Source organism: Stegodyphus dumicola, chromosome 8, assembly GCF_044657685.1.
Source record: "Stegodyphus dumicola isolate Sdum_Otavi_A_Nest chromosome 8, ASM4465768v1".
NCBI lineage: Eukaryota > Metazoa > Arthropoda > Arachnida > Araneae > Eresidae > Stegodyphus > Stegodyphus dumicola.
In genome coordinates, this window is record NC_140775.1 from 169,091,703 (window position 1) to 169,110,882 (window position 19,180).

Below are 19,180 nucleotides of genomic sequence, written 5' to 3' on the forward strand. Positions count from 1 at the left end.
AAACTGAGAAGCCGGTCTTTGGTGCGCTTCAGCGCTATTTAAGCACTGAGAAATATTAAAAATATCGAATGTAAAATCGTTTTCCGACACCCCTCTTCTAAAGCATGATTTGAGACGTAAAGAACACTAGTTAATCACAGAGAGCTCCGTGAAAAAATCATTCCCAACCCATATCAGAATCAGCTGATTTTTGGCCTCAATCCAAACCCGATTCAATAATGACGGTCACACCTGCTTTCTCCCGTCACTTCTTCATAAACATTCTGCCTCTCAAATGCCATATGCGATCAGATACTTACAGAGCAGAAAACTAAATTTTGGCTCTCACACAAAATCTTATTAAACGATATAAAAGATGAAAAGGTCTTAACCTCATTTTAGTCATTTTAATATCTATCATGAAAAATATGTATAAAGTCATCGATGTCGATTTTCTTTAAAATAGATAAATAAATAAATAAAAATAAAAATATAAAAAAAATAATAAAAATAAGTAAATAAATAAATAAATAAATAAAAAAAAAAAAAAAAAAAAAAAGGACACAAGTGTTTCAATTTCAGGTGACTTGTATCTCTAACATCACCTTGTATCGTCTTCAAGTTCACTGTCTTAATTTTCTTAATTTAGCCAGAGAAGCGTTAACTCAGAAGGCTATTAGTTTCGTTTTGGCATTTTGTGTCCTTCACTAAAAAACGGCGTTTCACTTTTCAAATTGTTGCCACCAAATATTACAGCCCTGCATTATATTTAAAGAGATTAAATAATGAAGAATCTGCATGAATGTATGTATGTTTCTCGCATCGTGAAAAAACAATGCTCCCTAGAGACATCAAATTCTGAATAACGTAATCCTCCGCTCGAATATGGGCATCTAGAAACCCAAATTTGGAATTTGTTTTATTTTCTACTTCACATTTTGTAAACCTTTAATGAATTTTTGATTGACAAACTCAACGATTTCAAAGCGAGCAGTGGCAACTCTGTACGGAAATAAAAACATTTTTATCTCTAGTGCGCGAGACTATGAATTGAAAATTCTAAAGATATGTCCTTTTTAAATATTTTGTGATATTGCTGATGAACTGAATTTTATAGTTAAATGCGGAGAACATGACATTTAATAAATAAAGATAGCGCACAAAACGTTAAGAAAACGCCCCCTTGGGAGTAATATAAAATCTGAAAGATTTCAGTTTTTCTTTTTAATTGAAAAAACAGAATAAGAACGAAACCCATCAAACATGATTAAATTATTGATATACAGTGTATATAGTATCTACAAGAGTATATCTGATGATTTAAGAATGAATTATTATTCTCCAGCACTGTGTATTTAATTTTCCATACTGTATTTAAAATTTCAACTCTGTATATTATTTCAACCTCCAAGTTTGCACCTATTTAAGTACTTTGCATATCTACGTCTTATATTTTCACAAAGCTTACTTGTGTACTGCCAACGCCTCTGTTGCTGCGTATATCAAGGAGTCTCTTTTCCTCATTTCCTGTTGCTCACTGCCACTTAATCGTCAATGTATAGTTAGTTTAGCATTGACTTTCTTTCTATTAATTTTTTTTTACCAGCTCAAACATAATTCTTTTCCCATCAAACATCTTCTTTACCTCCGGCGCTCTGCACTTGTTTCATATTTAACCGCCAAAGGGCAAGTGTTTTTTTTTTCAACTGGAAATATGAATTCAATAGAAAACACATAGAAAAAATTCGAAAAAAATTCTGAATACTTTGCGTAAACACAGGGAAGATAAATACGGTGTCACAAAGTTAAAAAAATGATCGTTAAGGGAAAACTTCGACAACATTCGTTCGTTTAAACATTTCTGATGTATACGAAAAGTTTCACTTACGTTATAATAGATGGCGCTATCGTTGCAGTTCCGATTACCACGGTTTTCCAAAATCAATACAGGAGGCCCGAACGATCTGAGATCTCACGTATAATCCGGGTATTTCTGGTGGCACGTCATCGCGCTAAATACACGCGTTTTAGTCTCTTGAGAAACGCACTTGCAAGTAGAGATAACAAGCTTTTTTATAAATCGTGCATCAGTAGGGCAAAAATTATAAGAATCGCACTAAAAAAAAAAAAAAAAAAAAAACAGTTGATCTTGCTGTATTCAGAACTTTCATCGGCAAAATAAATGGCGACTGTTCGAAAGAACTTGCTGGATTCTATATAAAGGTAAGAAATGAATGTTTTTCAAAAGTACTTTAAATAAAATCGGAGTATTCAGTTTAGAACTTTGCCGGAGATGCAGAGCAAAGTTTTTTCACTTCACTTCATCTTCAGAATCTGTTTGCGAAACTTGTAATATCAGGTATAAATTTTAAGAATATTTAGTTCGATTTGAATTTTAAAAGAACTGTTAAAATTAATAATCTGTCGATGTTGCAGTTATAACAGTTTTAAAACAATTGTTATTTTCTTTCACGATATATGCAGTACAATGTTTACTGTAAAAAACTGAGGATAAGAAGCGGAACGTATATCAATAAGTTAATCATTAATGAAATATTTCGAATCTATTATATTGTTAAGAACACTCAAGAAAAATTTTTCTGGTGTTATTGATTTTTTTTTAAATTATAGATTGATTTTATGGTAAAAAAACCATGCCTGGAAAAAACGAAATCCAGGTGGAAAAGAATGAAACTGTTGCCAACCTACATATCGTAATAACCTATTTTCAACTAAATTACAGCACCTTACTTTCTTACTTATAAAAATATTATTTTTAAGTGAACCATTTAAAGTTAGTAATTGTTTTTCAGTAATATTCTGCAGCATGTTTCAACATTTATATGATTAATAGAAATAACGAAAGATGTTTCTATTAACATGCACTTTGAACCTCGTTAAGAGAATTCGTTTCGAATTCGCCTATATAAATATTGCATTCTTAGTGAAAAATAACATCTATTAATAAAACTGTATTTTTGATTTTTTACAAGTTTTATTTTAATTGCAAAAGTATGCCTGTATTTGATGGTTACAGCGTGAATTATTTTATATAAAACAGGTAAAAAAATTATTTGTTCGATTTTCGGTTACTTTGCTGTGCAATGAAATTCGTGTCTTAGAATTCGGTATTGTATTCTGCTCAGTAAACAAATCATGCGCGGATCATACAGAAATGTTACATTGACTGAAACTTTTATTTCAGTTAATGTAACATTTTGTATGTTCGAGTAAATATTCCTCGTTGTGAAAAAATTAATTTTGCTTTATTGTTGGACTAATAGGTTTCACACAAAAAGAATATCATTTTTGATGCTTTCTAGTATTCAATTGCAATATGAAGGATCAGTCTGCAATTTTTTACACTTTTTTTTATGTTGACTTAAGCTACTGTAAAAATTTTCAAATATAGTTACGCAGCTCGTCTACGATGTTTTAGAATTAAGCTAATAAAAAATACAAAGAAAACAATATTCCTTTTTGTCAAGGTTTCAATATGAAAACGTTGTCTATATATCCCTTGCACCGTTCATGCCAGTTGCCTGATTCCTTCTAAACTTTATCTTTTGGAATGCTATAAAAGGGTCTTTCGCTAAGGTTTTCGGGAATTCATGTGATGTGACTTTTGAGTGACTGCAAATTCTACAAAATTTTATCAACTTTGTGTTTTTGAGCAAAGACAATTGTGTGTGAATGTAAATTCTACTAATTTTTATGAACTTTGTGTTTTTTACCAAAGTCTGATTGAACGTTTCGGTGCATGTTAAGGACATTACTGATTAATTGAACGCAAACTTAAACTGTTTTCCTATCCTGTGACAAAGTGCTCTCAATTAAGAATGCTTCTTCTTAAATGACTCCGAATTAATATCTAGCAGAGACTGAATGCGACCATTTGTAAAAGATTGCTTTACAACTTAAGATCTATGGAAACTTTTGCTTCTCCACGACCAGATTACTCCAAACCTTAGAGTTTTTGAATGCATTTTACGCCTCTGGGTGATAGATGTGCCAATAGTACATCTTGTTTTTGATACAAACGTGAAAGGTCTAAGGCATACTTGATCTATTGGTGATAACTCACTGTAGTTAGTACCAAATGCGAGTGAAGGTAAAGGTAAAATGTTTTCCGAAATCTCTTCGGTGCTATTAAAAGAATGACTTAGGTAAGACATCAGATTAGGTAAGAAAAAGGAGTTTGCATGTGCGAAATTTGGTAAATAAAGGGCGGTGATTAAAAATTATAACTTTTTGTTTGCGCTAAAAATCACTTGATGAGAATCGAATTATGTTACAGCGCATTCTCATGTAAAAGAAGCCAGTTATGGATGGAGTATTTTCAGATGCATCACGGTTGAATTCTCTTCAGAAGTGTACCCATTACGTCTTTGTAAAACACGTATTTTCCACAGAAATAAATTCCTAGTGAATTATTCCTTCTCAAGCGAAAATGATTTTAAACATGATCGTTACTCCAGATTTTTAGAAAAAAAGTTTCTGTTAGCCGTACTGAAACTTCTTCAACTCAAAGAGATGACTGCCGTTTTCTCTCTGGCTCGTAAGCAATGCACCAAGTTACATCTCCAGTCACAGTTTGTTTTTAAAAATGAGGATTAATGTCTGCCATTTGGATCGAATCATGACATGCAAAAATAGGATAGAATGGCAGTCTGTCAGTGTATGAAGAAAAACAAGTACAAATACCTTTTTCTTTTTAGTCCGAAAGGGCGTTAGCCCAAAAGGGCTATTAGTCTTGAAACGGCATTTTGCGTAGAACCACTAAAAGCGTTAAATCACTTTTCAAATTGTTGCCACCAAATATTATCTCCCTCTCGATCTTGTATTTAAAGAAATTAAATAAAGAAGAATCTTCTTGAATGTGTATATATTTCTCGGATTGTAAAAAAACAAGGATATCTAGAGCCATCAAATTTTGAATAACGTAGTCCTCCGCCCAAATTTGGGCAATAGATGCCCGAATTTCGAAATTATATCTGAAGTTTTTTAAATTTATTTTGTTATCTGTTTCATATTTTGTAAAACTTAAACGAATTTTTGATTTAAAAACTCAATGATTTCAAAGTGAGCAGTGGCAATACTGTATGGAATAAAACATTTTCATCTCCAGTGCACGAGACTATCTATTGGAGGTGCTAAAGGTATTCTGTTTTTAAATATTTTTGCTTTAAGGGACATTGACCCAAGTGATGTCGAAACGTGTATATGTGTGTAAAAGAAAAAAAAAAAAAGTCCCTTTGGGCGTAACATAAAATCTGAAAGCGTTCGGAATTTTTTTTTTTTTTTTTTTAGATCTTTCACGAAATTTTTACTGATGCACATCAGCTATTATTCGAAATTATATCAGAAGTTTTTTCAGCAGTAATGGTCGAACTTTTTCTTGATGTTTTTATCTTTGGCGTGTGCGAAAAGGGAGAACACTCCCCAGGTCCACCATTAACATCTTCACGCCCATCACGAAATCGTCTGCACCAGCCAAAATAAAATGAAACTCCATATGCTTTATGTAACAGTTCAGGGGTATCCGTTGCTATGTTTCCTTTTTTAGAATGAAAATTTATGGCCAATATTTGCTTAACTTTCGAACCCATGGCAACAAATACTCATTGGGGTAAACGATTAACTGCATAGAAAATTCTATTCATAAGAAAGTAAATATTTTATTAAAAGTAAGTTGATAAAAATATCATAGTAATGAATGCTATCAGTTATCGTTCTAGAGGTTTGCTGGAATTTGTTGTAAAGGTATGTTCGTCATTTTGTCGACGCACTGTGTATTGAATTTTTAATTCAAATTCTTTTTGAAATATTTTACAATGAATTTTCTCTTTCGATAATTCTAGAGTAATTATATCATTATAAGGAATTTTCTCCCTCCTTTCCAGCATGCCTTCCTGGTGTAACGGTAGCACACTCGGCGCGTATTCGAGAAGTCCAAGTTCGAGACCTCGCGAGAGCATTGCTCATTTTTTACGTCTCCTGCTTAAAAAAAAGCCTATGACTACAACATTAACATATTTTTCAAAGAAATACCAAGATGTGAAGAAATGATTCATATGGCCACAAAAATTAAATCTGTTTTTGCAATTAACACTAAAAGCAGTTTAATCTAAATAAAACAACTATAAGTCTAATTTTAAACTTTAAAAAATGACTCGTTTTGTTAAAGCTTACATTGCGTCCAGTATGCCAGTTTGAAAAATTCGTCTGTTACATACTTTATACTCGTACAATACGTTTGTACTGCAATCAATGGTCAGTCTGTTACATACTTTATACTCGTACAATACGTATTGTACGTAATTTTTATACTCGTACAATATGCTTCGCTCATCTTACAGTTGGTTCTTGCGACTGCAGATTGAAGGAAAAGAAATCAACGCTATAAAAGATCATTTTATCAGTTTCGTATCCATGACAACACAAGTCAATACGTTTTCTATATCCCAGATTAGATCAAGAGCAGACGAGATGGTCAGTTTGAAAATATGGTACTTAAACCTTCTTATCTTATGTGGCAGAACATCATCATATTTAATATGATTTAAAACAATAACATTTACTTCTCGTAAAAACGTTAATTACAAACAAATTAGAAATATCCGAAACTTGCGTAAGAGAAGATTTTGGATAATTTCATATCGTAATAATAGAAGATAAAAACTGCAGCCGTTTAGTTTGGCGTAATTGGTAACAGAACTAAAAAACATTTTGTAACTTGTGATAAAATATAGTAAAAAATGTTTAAGCTAATATAGGTACCCAACTATAAAAGAAAGGTGATCTAATTTTAGAATTAAGACATTGTAATTCTGTGTTTATTACGTACTGAGCTTTAATGTGTGTGAAAAATTATGAAATACTGTATAAGGTTTCTTCCTCCTTTCCACGTGGAATAATTGTAAATTTGTGTGTTGTTGTTGGAAGCATATTGGACGCGTATTCGAGAGGTCCAGGGTTTGAATCCCGGCGATGGCACTAAGGATTTCTTCAATTCCTGCTTAAAGAAATAAAATAAAATAAACCTAATGACTGTACACAGTGGCGCCCGAACTAAAAAAAAGATGGTTAATTCGTCACCACCTGGCTCTGGCGATTGTGTCTCCTCATGTCCAGTCGTCTTTTAAAAGGTGTAGTATATAGAGTGTTTTCTCCTTCTTTTTTTCCGCTTGCCTTCGAGGTGTAATTGGAAGTATACTCGACGCGTATTCGAGAAGTACAAAGTTCGAATTTCGAATACCGGCGGGAGCATTGCAAATTTCTTCAGGATTTTTGCTTTTTTTTTTTTTTTTTTTTAGTCCAAAGGGATTTGAACCCCGACGAAGGACTATTAGTTTCGTTTTGGCATTTTGCGTCGGACTCATAAATGTCGGTTCACTTTTCAAACTGTTGCCACAAAATGTTAGAGTCCTGCATTATATTTGAAGAAATTAAATAATAAAAAATCTGCATAAATGTATGTATATTTCTCGTATTGTGATAAAATAACGGTACATAGAGTCATCGAATTTTGAATAACGTAATCCTCCAACGAATATGAGCATGTGGAAGACCAAATTTGAAATTTGAAATTTGTTTTATGATCGATTTCCTATTTTTTAAAACTTTGACGAATTTTTGATTAACAAACTCAAGGATTTCAAAGCGAGCAATGGCAACGTTGTGCAGAAAAAACATTTTTATCTCCAGCGCGTGAGTCTCTGTATCGGAAATTCTAAAGATATGCTCGTTTTAAAACTATTTTGCGATATTGCTGTTGCACTGGATCTTATGGTTTAAGTGCGAGGAACATGATATTTAATAACGAAAGGTAACACACAAAATGTTAAAAAACGCCCCTTTGGACGTAATTTAAAATCTGAAACATTCCAGTTTTTTTTTTTTTTTTAAAGAGCAAGACTATTTACTCTACAACTGTATGTTGCGAAACTGTTAAATTAGTTTCTCGCTCAAGAAGTTTATTTGACTAGCCTGAAGTTCTTTCTTGATTCGATAAAATGTTTTGTTTTGAAAGATGTTATCGACGAGAAATTCACACTTATCTTTCGAGAAAGCTTTCCTTCTTCTAAAAATAGAATGCATTATTTATTTCAGAAAATACTTAATGAATGAACTTGTTTTCCCTTTTTGGAGTAGAAAAGTCATCAATCTTGGTTTAAGATCACTGATTTTTTGTTTTTAAATTAAATGACCATCGACTGACCTCTTCAAACTATACTTGCGACACCATAGTGGTTAGAAAGAGGCGAGTTAGCCATTTAAAGGAGGAGCGAAGCCCGCTTTTTTATCTTTCTTTTAAAATTTGCGACATGAAAGAGAAAATGGCTTAAAATAAGAAAAACTACCCACATAGCACAAAAACATCCTTGGGATATCCCAAGGATGTTGCTCGCGGGATATGCGCACATCCTTAGGACATCCCGCGAACCTCCTCCCGAGTGCTTAATGTCACATCCCGGGATATCCTCAGGACATCCTAACCAAGTCCCATCGACAGCGTGCGGGATGTTATTAGGATATGAACTCCTACCTTACTACATCCTCAGGACATCCCACAAACCTCCTAAGCACATCCCATTATATCCTAAAAACATCCTATCTATGTCCCATCGACAGCATATGGGAGGTTATTAGGATTTAAAGTCCTACTTACTACATCCTCAGGACATCCCGTAATATCCCAATTTCCTCCTAAACTCATCCTCTTGAGCACTTAATGTCACATCTCAGTATATCCTTAGGACATCCTATTTACGTCTCACCGACAGCGTATGGGATGTTATCAGGATTTGAAACACTAGTTACAATATCCCTTTAACCTCTTAAATACATACTCTCAACTGCTTAGTGTCACATCGCAGTATATATACAGAGGAAAATTCCAGTGAAAGTATGTGAAGGTGTGATGATCTAAAACCTACTTTTTTTACACAGATAGTCTCAAATTTTCCTATGGTTGCTATGGAAAAATCAGAAATGTTGAAAATATTTATACAACTTATTTTGTTTTTAAATCTGAATTTGTGAATATATTAAAACTGAGCAAGGAAATTAAAATGAATTATTAATACAAAATATTAAAACTGAAAATTTTGCTTTTATTTTTAAGATATTAAAAATCTTTTGATCATTTTTAAACATCCAATAGACCCCAAATTGAATTATTCATAATTAAATTATTTTACAAAATCAGTTTCTAATTTCAGTTAATTTGTATTAAAAACTGAATAATAAAATTAGCCATTTAATAATCTTTACATAAATGAATCATCTTTCTTTAAAACATGTAAGGAATTTATAGTGTTTTGATGACACTGTTGGGAAATTGTTAAAAGAAATAAATTGTATTTTTAAAACTAAATCAATTCCTAGCCTCAGAATAAATAAATATATTTTCGTAACATGAGAATGCTGCAGGCTTTTTTATATATTTAATATTTAGTTGTAAAAATTTGACATTATGTTAACAATTCTTTATATCATTCAAAAGGTAACTCAAGAAGCTCTTCTAATATTCTATCTTTCTGCTCACACAATTAAAAACAAAATCTGAAAGGCCTCAGATTTTAGCAGTCACTCAAAGAGGCTAAAAGTTTATGAATGCATAGATTATCAATACAGATGGGGCAGTGGAAATAGCAAAACATTTTATAAGATACTGACACCAGAAAGTTATATATCTTCTATATATTTGAAAAATGAAGAAATATATCATGTAATTATGTAAAAATATTAAAATGTTTTCAATTAGATATATCATGAATTAAATGCATTTTAAATCAATCAGATTAAAAATTAAAAAAAGCATTGTTAAGAATTGTGTGTAATGCTTTTAAATAGCTTGGCTTGTTAGTCAATAATATATTAGACTTTAAAGGTAAATATGTTAAATTTTGCCAAATGGCAAGACTTGAATGAAAAGCGAAACAAGTTTACGATTGACAATATGAAGTCACATTTCAAAACTAATAGCCCTTTTAGATTTAAAAAAAGTTCTGAAAATAATTTGCAATGGTTCATTGGTATTATTTTATGCAAAATTCAGTAAAATGAAATTTACCCGTTGAAATCAGCACCAAATTAAACTTTGTAAATTCTAGCGCATGTTAAAGGTTGTTTCATCCATAATTTTATTACTAACCATTCATTTAAGAGCAAAATAAAACAGTAATTGCCATTTATATGACAATCAATATCAAAAATTTAAATCTGCATTTTAGGCAACATAGAAAAACTTCAAAAGATCTACTGTTTACCATGCAATTAAGGCATTTTATTCTGCAATCAACTCCACCAATTATTAATTCCATTAAGTATATTCAGTTTACACTTTCTGCTCAATATATGCTATGTAAAATTTTCCATAAATTTATTAATTCATTTTATTTTGAGGTGAGCTTTTATTCAACTCTCAGTGTCAACGAGAATGTTTAGTTCATTTTTTATTCGGTCTCAAAAGAGAAATCAAAATACGTGGATTTATGTACGTGTATTTATGAATCAAAATACGTGAGAAATCACAGTGAGAAAAGCACTGCTACCTTAAACTGTGATTATATATAACAAATGCAGTGAATTATAGTTAAACAATAGTGAAAATATTTATATTTATGAACTATTTCATATATAACATTTTCAGTTTCGCATATGTGGCAATTTAAGAACTTTACGTATACCAATTTTTTGAAATATCTGCAAATTTTTGTATTTTCAAGGAAAGCTTATTCTTTCACCTTTAGTATATAAGTAATGGTAATTTACCAGATAAAATTACTTAATGGGGAATACAGAAAAATATCTAACCACTTACCTTTGTGACTTCATCTGCAGAGAGACTAAAAAAGTAGTTCAGCTAAATCTGCTATAATAAATATGTATAATAATGCTAAATTATGCAATATCTATTAATATGACAAATTTTTGTAAAGCTATTTATTTGGATGAAAAATAAACACATTCAGAAATTTATGGCACTATATTATGATTAACAGAGGAAAAACACTTTTCAAAATTCAAAATAGTTTTTATTAATCCAATTTATCACATTTTATTTGAATTCATGAAAAACAATCTTATATCCATGTATTCTTATGTATATAAGAACTCTTGATAAATTGGATCTCTGTCATTGCCTTTCACAGCACCTAAAATAAAAAAACACTCACAATTACTATATGTGAATATAATTCATAATTAAATTTAAACAAATGACTATTAGAATGCAAAATAAAGGAAGCATTTAAAATATTTTAACATTTAGCACCTATAAACAGAGTAGTAATTATTTGATTTTTCGATTATAGTAAAATAAACATGGGGGATGCCTTTTAAAATTTTTTATGTCAGAAAATAAACTCAAACCACCAGCTGAACATATGAGCAGTTTTATCAATCAGCCACTGGTAGGTAACCTGGATACTGAATCAACATATAAAGTTGCCAAGATAAAGAGAGAAACAAAATTATGATAATCACATCTTACCTATTCATAAAACTATTTTAAATTTAATGTGTAGGCAAGTCCAAAAAGAGTGAGAATGAATTTATTTTGCAACACAAAGTAAAGTCTTGCAGGAGCAAAAAAAAACTTATCTCATGAGATTGGCAAGTAAAAAATAATTAACTGCATCTGGTAACATTTATCTGACAACTCATAAGTAATTGTTAGCTACGTGCAGAAAATAAAATCTGATCATGTTAATGCAATTTTAAACTTTTGAATTTAACCGCAGAAATTTACCAAAGAAGTACTTGTAACAGTAGTAAATGAAGATGTGGCTAATCTTTACTGTATGGTACACTTTGGTTTCTGTCTGAAAAAAAATCGCAAAGTGGTATTGGTTGTTTGTGAAATGTGGAAGCCCGTTGCGTCAAATAAGTTTTTCAGTAACCCTAATGTTGATAATGTTGGCGAAAGTAGCCTTTGGAAAAAAAAAAAAAAAAAAACTTTTTTTTTTGTTAATAAAAAGGAGTTATTTCTGCAAATATTGCCAATGTGTTGTGATAAATTTAGTTTTGGGCTACTTTTTTTAACAGTAAACCTTTTGTACGGACCCAGGGTTTTGGTTCTTACCATTCTTTTCAATTGCTGTGCTTGGTTGCACGGAAGTGATATGGTCTTGTATTTTGAACATGCTATTTATTATTTTGGTGTGGGTACCATTGTTTGAGTATGTCTGAGGTGACTAAGACACGAAAAATTTAATTGAATTGCTTACCTGGAGGATGGTGGTGGGAAGCCTAAACATATGCATGTGAAAAAAAAAAGGTATGTTAAAAAAATGTTTCATTTATTTTTTTTGTCTCTGTGTGTTAATTTTTGTTAGAAGATTTGTTGTTTAATGTTTTTATGTTAGGAAATATGTATTTTGGTAACTTATTCCTCTCTGTTTGTGTATTTTTGGTTGTCTGTGTGTTAGGCAGTAGCGAATTTTTTCTGGTAACTATGATATTTTTAACTTTCTGATTTTCTTAAAGTGAAAATAGATCAATGTGTACATGGACAAAGTTAAGGCAGTGCGTAATGCCCAGTTTGTGCAGTTCTCTGTTTTAATAGGTCGATGTGTACATGGACACAGAGTTTGTGTATGTCTTTGACTTCTTATTTTGGTTTTGTGTAGCGGCCACCTTGAAATTGGTGCCGATCCTCTCAGGTGACGATCTTGATATAAAAAAAAGAAACGATTCGCCAAGGGTTACATTAGAGTAAATTTTTATCAAAGATGTTCTACCATAATCACCATTTCAGTGGTTTAAACACTAGTGGAGGAGTATGCAGAGATGAAGATTTGAGTTTTGTTTACACAGCATGATGGTTTAGGCACTCCAGCCATTACAGTGAACAAAATTATAATAAACATAGCCACAATAATTGTCTATAAATATTGATGTATAACACTGCATTAACTAATATATTTCTTATGCTAGTATATACAGAATCCTTAAACGAAGGGAAAATCAGAAGACTGTGCATACATTTTCCTTTAACTGAAACATGGATTTGACCATACAAATCTCAGTCTTACGGGACATGCCACACTATGCAGATAGATAGTAAAAAGTGCTTGAGTTGTTTTTATTTGTTAGAGGTATGAAATAAATATACTTCTAGATTTTAATTTTTTCTTTTCTTGTTTTACATTTGGATTACCTATCAAAAAGTAAGGAATTTTGATATTATTACAATATCGGAGTTAAAATAACAATTATTGGACATGTTAAAGATGTTAAAGTAATGAAAATTTTAAATTAGGTTAAAAAGTAACCCTTAATGTGGCATATTTTTGAATTAAACTCTATCAACATTAAAAACAACAAAATGTCCCTCTTTATTAAGGACTTTAATTAACTAATTTTAAATACGGAGCTATGAATGAATTTTTTCCCTTGCATGTTATAATAACTGAAATAAAATTACTCTGATACAGTCAAAATTCCTAAATGCAAGTACATAAAATTTACTTTAGCAATTTAAAGAGATGAGACACACTGAACACATGAATAAATTTCTATCAAAGAATAATTTATTAAATTTGGCCCATTCCATAGTAAACTTTAACCATTAGATTACATTATTACACCATGTTATCAGTTTGAAAAGCAAGTCATATGCCAGACCTTGGATGTAAAAGAAATGCACAAAATAATATACAGATTATTGAAAAATGATGTATACCAATGTTTATAGATATGATTAAATGTAACAGAAAATTTACTGTCACAACCACATTTTTAAGTGAAATGTATTATTTTAACATTTTACAATATTTAAGGTATGGCATTAAATGCAACATTATGTGCCTGGACATAAGTTAGTAAATTAAAAAAAAAAAAATAATAATAATCAAAGAATGAATGTCATGAAAAATTTCAAAAACAAGCAGAATTTAAGTTAGAAGACCTTTAGACGCTTATGATAAATAAATTTGAGAATTCTTCACCCAAAATTAAATTATAATTAACTAAAACCAGTTTGACTGACCTTCTACAAAATCCTTCAGCTGCAATTTTTTCTAGCTTGAAAACCAAATTCTTCTCCATATGGTAATAACATCTCAACCAGTTGAAATTCCTGCAGAAAGTTTGATAACACAGTATTAGAATTAATAGAATAGAAAAATTAACACAAGAGTATAGAACATCATTTAAACTTAACATTATTACAAATTTTGGTGCTTTCTGACTATCTGCAAAGCTGTGAAAATTGGCAAAATGGTTATTTTATGGTTCATATCTACTGCTCTGTTCACAAGTAGTAATTCAAATAAGCACTTTATAAGAAACAAGAAATTTTAGGATGCACACACACAAAAATATATATATTGGGTCAATATTCACATATTTTTCATCGAATGGAATTCTATTCAGAAATAAAGATTAAATATAAAGCATGTAAATACATGTGTGTGGTATGCATATTCATAGTTTGCTATTATTGTGTGCATACTCTTGCTGTTTTAGCTTAAGTTGAAGCTGTGAGGGTAGATGATAAGAAAGTATCAGAATTTTTCATGTATAAGAAAAGATTGCCCTGACAATAGTATCTCAATTGTTTAGCACTGACATTTACATAGCGCATTAGAAATATATAGTAATATATGTATAATAAAAAGATAATTGCATATTATTAATTCATTTTTTTAAATGCCAAACTTTAACAATTCTTTCACTAATTAAACAGAATTCTTTCACATGAACATCTAAAATCTATTCTTAACTAAAGAATAAATAATAAAACCATGTAAATTTCTTATCAAGCCCATCATTTCCGAAATGTCTACTTCTGAAAGTTCCCAGCATTTCTCAATATATTATTAAACTAAGCATCAATGATCGTCATGTTCGCTAATGTGGCAATATCTTTCACACTTCTTTGTTACCACAAGTAACAAGTAGGCTTCAATAAATCTTTAACTGTTACATGCTACTTTTGTCTAAAATTTGTACAAATAATAAAATTAAATGAGCTCTTTATAATATGCTCAAAGAAATAATTTTGTATGAAAATTTGTATGTTATATATTGGCCTGATTAATGATTCAGGAAATAATTCAGGTTTTCAAAGTGCTTCCAATAATTCAAATTTCAGCTTGTGTCAAAATAAAATCTATAACACAAAGATAAGCAAATTTCGTTATGAACAATGCATTTTAACATTATTCAATCACACAGTACTGATTGCTTCAATAAACATTACTGTAACTGTGTTATTTAAAAGACTGTAATGTTTTAATTATTTCCTTAATTAAAACATTACAGTCTTTTCCTCCTTCTAACACCAAAAGAAAACTCAGATAAGAAATATAAAAATATCAGCAAAAATAAATTATATCATTGAATGACACTTTACATTAATTACACTTATGCATATACTATTTTATTATAAATTATTTCAAAATCAAAGAAGAGAAGGGGGAGAAACTTTAATATTGACATTTCTAAAATGATATAAACATTAATCATTTAGTACAGTTTGTTATTTCAGGCAAAAAGAATTCACTTTTCTGGATAGCATTTGTATTTCCATCTCACTTTCAATGAAACATTAAGAGAAATGCATATAATTTAAACACCAGTTTATTTTATTTATCAGACAGATTATGTCAACTCGAAAAAACCTATCAGTAAAATTCGGTAGCAATAATTCTGAATGTTAGGCAACTTGCAAGATTCAACAAAAATTATCAATACTTTTATTATAATGACAATACTACAGTAACATGAACATAAAATTAAACTGCATATAACTATAAAATAAGCCAGCATATAATAATGGTGCATTGGTTTCTAAAACAATGGGCTCGATGAAAAAATACATGTATTATGGTAGCTATTCATATTCTTCAGCTTTCCTAATATTCTCATGTTCACTTTACATAACTAATGTATCTAAAATACAATAAAAATGCAAACAATATTTATGAGAAAATGTTAAAAGCAATCATAAGCATTTGATTGAATGACCATATTTTGTCTTCCTGCAAGTCGAATCTTAAAATGATATGCAGTTTGAAAAATGCTTAATCATTTTATAAAATATTCAAAAAAGATTTAAAAAAGGTACTGTTCTGTTATCAGGACCGGGTTCAGAAATGTATTTATGTATGCTTGTAAATTTGTATGTGTGTGTGTCTACATTCAAACATCTATGCACATACTTACGAACACAGGTTCATACATTTCCGATTCTGGTCCCAATAACAGAACAGTACCCCCAAAAAAACTTGAATTACAAACTAGATTAAGATAATGTTTCAACCATACATATTTTGGACAAAACAATGCAAACTCTTATTTTTATACAATTGTTCAAACTATTTAACATAAATTTATTGCTGCAATAAAATAATAAGCAATCTGATCACACATATTATTTTGAAACTGAATGCATAAACTAGACTAAAAAAAATTCAGTCATAAACATTTGGATAGCAGGGCAAATTAGATATTTGAAAAGGCAGCCAGCCATTGAGATACACGTAATTCACGACAGAATGGTAACAATTCATAAAGCTGTGAAACATTTAACTGTCAAAATGACATAAATTCGAAAAGCAAAAAAAGTAAACATACAAGTATTGCAACTGAACTTACCTTTCATGCAACAAAAAATATCCATACAAGTTAACCTCATGGCGCAGCCATTTTGGACTTCGTTTCAAATCAGACAGATGTTTACGGATTTGCGGAAGAATACGAGGAACTAGTAGTTTGCCGGATACAATGTGCAATGACGCGAAAGAATATAGTTCTGTAGAACTTCCTACATTATTCCGTAATAAACAGAACTATTTCCTAATTTTTTCTTTATCTAATTAATTAATTAATAGGGAAATAGTTAAATAATGCCGAATTCATTTTTAATGAAATGTAAAATTTTTAATGTATGGGACGACCACCTTCCGTCCAATATTTCTGAGAATATTAAACAAATTTTGGAATCTGAGAGTATCAGTAAATAAATTTATAGAATATCGCCTCTCAAACGACCACTTCTGAAAGTGACCAATAGTTCTGAGATTATAAATAAATATTGATATTAAGCATTATTTCTATAAGACGACCATCTCTATATAAGACCAAAGTTTCTAGAATCTTTTATAGTCATCAGAGATGTATCTTTACTGCGAAATTATCGCACGACTGTAATTCAATATCAATAACAGATCGCGCGACTGAAAAACATTTTCTGTCCTGTAATTAGAGGAAAAAAATTTTCCTTATGAGGTATTTCTCCCGCTTTCCTAGCGTGCCTTCGTGGTGTAATAGTTCTGCACGCTGGGCCGGTATTTCAGAGGTCCGTGGTTCGATTCACGGCGAAGGCGGTTGCTAATTTTTCATCTCTACGGCTTCCCCAAAAAATCCTAATGTCTCTACAGTGGCGCCCGAACTAAAAAGGTGTTGGATGAGGTATATCCACACCCAGGATTTAGTGATTGGATCCCCTTAAAAAAAAGTCGGCCTTTAAAAAGAGAAGTAATATAAGGTATTTCTTCCGCTTTCCTAGCGTGTCTTCGGCCCACCAGCGGCCGAGCGGTAAAGTCGCTGAACCCTGGTAATGCGATCCGAGGTTCGAATCCCGCGAACGGGCTGGCTGCATGGGTGTTTTCGTGGTTTTCCCCATGTGTAACGTGTATACGAGCCAGTTTCCCTTAGAAAGTCCTCAACAAGACATCCCTCTCCTTAGGCAGATAGCCCTAGTGTGCTTTGCCATAATTAAATACACCACCACCACACCTAGCGTGTCTTCGTGGTGTAGTGGTTCTTCACACTGGGCCGATATTCCAGAGGTCCGTCCTTCGATTCCCGGCGAAGGCAGTTGCTAATTTTTCATGTTTCCTGCTTCCAAAAAAAAAATACCTAATGTCTCTATACCCAAATTTAAAAAAAAAAAATTCGTTTCCGTAATTAAATATATATATATCTAATTTTACCTATATTTGTAGTAGGGTTTGTAATCTGTAAGTAATTATACATGTAATTTATTTATTTTTTATAAAAAAAATATATGTTATTTAGAATTTTGCAAATATTCTAGAAAATGCTAATCCATTGAAAAAAATCTTTTCCATGACTAAATAAATTTTTAAAAACGTCAGAAAAAATAGCAGTTAAAATTAATAACAAAATAACAAGAATAAATCATCAATCATATCAATATTTTTAATGTACAGCATTTAGAAACAACTTAGTAAAATACATATGAAAAATAAAATAATGTGCAAGTTTCAGATGTGCAATGTCAAAAAATTAAAACTGGTAAATTTGAGAACAAATATCCTCAAAATATTTGACAACGAAAGTCCTCCGGACAATGCAGAATGAATGTCCTCAGGATGTGAAATTGGTGAACTCCTCAGGACATTTGAGAATCAACATCTTCAGGACATCCTGTCATATCCCGGGACATAGCGACTTAAATAAGACATCCTCAGGATGTTAAATTACGATCTCCTCAGGACATCTGAGAATCAACATCCTTAGGACATCCTAAGTATGTCCCGGGATATTGCGACTTAAATAGGACATCCTGAGGATGTTTTGTGCTATGGGGGTAAGATCACTAGTCCACACTTTCACTTCTATTCTTGAGAAATTTGCGATATTTATAGCTCTAAATGAGGATTTAATATGGCCGAACATTTTTTGAGCATAGACCTGCGAAACAATATATTTTTGTTCCATAGTAAATGCTAGAAAAATTCCCGAAAGCAATATACTATACGACTTTCTCTGAAAGACACTTAGACGATGTACTTGTGTGTTAAACTCAATCATACTGTTTTTATTGAGCGCAAAATTTAAGATTTCGGCTCACAGCCATGCGGCAGTCGTGTACTATCACAGGCAATAAAATGCCTTTGCGTTTTCGAGTGCCTATTCATTTGTACTACTACATTCATCTGTTATGCACTGTTTCAGCATTCATAGATTTATTTTTAAGCTTTTCGTGAGGAAAATACAAGAAGCTGTAAACGTGATGCCAATTTATTCCAAATGCCGCCGTTGTTATTAACATAAAGCTTAATTGTGCCAGAAACACTGAAACAAAACGTTTGACATATTTCCGTTTTAATTATCGAACAAGCATCAAAAACCGCGTCTTCTAAAGCAGGAATTATTTTAGGTTAAAGGCTGCAAGTAAGACTTTTCATTACGATTCCTTTAAAATAAATAAATATAT

At 31.1% G+C, this 19,180-nt stretch overlaps 1 long non-coding RNA gene across 1 annotated transcript in view; it reads left to right on the forward strand.

Annotated features, from left to right (window-relative positions):
* Positions 1 to 1,897: 1,897 nt before the first annotated feature.
* LOC146996033 (uncharacterized) overlaps positions 1,898 to 19,180 on the forward strand; it is a 118,138-nt gene continuing 100,855 nt past the window's right edge. Inside the window, exon 1 of the long non-coding RNA XR_015042423.1 lies at positions 1,898 to 2,202. This is a non-coding gene — a long non-coding RNA (uncharacterized LOC146996033). The remainder of the gene's footprint in view (positions 2,203 to 19,180) is intronic.